The sequence below is a fragment of the Leguminivora glycinivorella genome, chromosome 10, assembly GCF_023078275.1.
Source record: "Leguminivora glycinivorella isolate SPB_JAAS2020 chromosome 10, LegGlyc_1.1, whole genome shotgun sequence".
Lineage (NCBI taxonomy): Eukaryota > Metazoa > Arthropoda > Insecta > Lepidoptera > Tortricidae > Leguminivora > Leguminivora glycinivorella.
Window position 1 is genome coordinate 20,881,932 of NC_062980.1, and position 1,362 is coordinate 20,883,293.

Consider the following 1,362-nt stretch of genomic DNA (forward strand, 5'->3'; position numbering starts at 1 on the left):
TAATAATATTGTCTGATGCTTTATTTCGTGCATGGTATAAAATATTTTATTTTAACTACTAAGTCAAGTTCCCCTATTGCAGTTCCTGTTGCGTAATACACGCACATCATTCAGCCACTCTTACAAAAATAATATCCTGGTAGAAGCCCGTCGTCGGCCTGAAAATTTTGACATGAACACTTATGTAAAAAAATATTTTCGTTTTCCTTTTCTTTTGTTTGAAATAACTTGGTACAGAAGCGTTCCTTAAAATGCCAAAAACACGGCTTCATTGTCATTGACAGTAATTTCAGTGATTCGTCTCTGAAGTTATGAAATATTGGAGGATCGAATCAGATAAGAATAAGTCCCTGAATTGAAGGCGCTCCGTCAAATTGATGTCGGGAAAATCTAGTCGGAAATCGAGAAATCTATTTAATGCTCAATTTTCGTTTAGATAAGAGGAGTTTTCATATTTGTTACTTTTGCGTGTGTCGTATATTTTGCATCAAAATGTAAGTATGAAAATTACGCGCCATCAAAAAGATAATTTGTCACCCTTTAAACTGAAATAGACACCATACACTAAAGAAAAATCGATCAAGCCCACTGATGGCGAAGCCGGGAATCGAACCTGGGTCTCCAGCTATCGCGGCTGACGTGCTAAACCACTATAACACTGGGCGGCCGACTGATGGGGGACTGGGCGGTCGGGGTGGTGTAGTGGTTTAGCACGTCAGCCGCGATAGCTGGAGACCCGGGTTCGATTCCCGGCTTCGCCACCAATGGGCTTGATCGATTTTTCTTTAGTGTATGGTATGTATTTCAGTTTATAATTTATATGTAGTAGTGTTACTACTAAAACCACAAATCAAAAAATAATTTGAGTTGTTCCCTACGTTGTCACCCTTTTCCAAATATAGGTATAGGGAAAGTCAAGAAAAGATACGTTTGGCAACGATGTTGGTAGCCCGCCTCTGCAAGGATTAAGGAAACATAATTTCATTGCAGTTTGACATTTAAAATATCGTCGTTTAAAACAAGTTTCTTGACAGTTTTCGTTCAAAATACCAGCATACATACTGATATCTTGAGATAGAATTTAATGCATGATAGTTCCCAAAACATAGATGAAATAGGTGAAGTCAAAAAAACTTCTCAATAACCACAAAATTAAAATTTTGAAAAACCCCCGACCGCGACATAATAGATCGATTTTTATAAAACATGGCTAAGAACACTCCCGACTAACTCAGCTTTCAGACAAAAAAAAACTAAATCTAAATCGGTTCATCCGTTCGGGAGCTATGATGCCACAGACAGACACACACACACACAGACAGACAAACAGACATACAGACAGAGACAGACAGACAGACAGAC

General features: G+C 38.3%; 1 non-coding gene across 1 annotated transcript; it reads left to right on the plus strand.

Moving 5' to 3' along the window:
• Positions 1-687: 687 nt before the first annotated feature.
• Trnas-cga lies at positions 688-761 on the plus strand. The gene has a single exon. It is a non-coding gene; the product is annotated as a tRNA-Ser (tRNA).
• Positions 762-1,362: the final 601 nt, after the last annotated feature.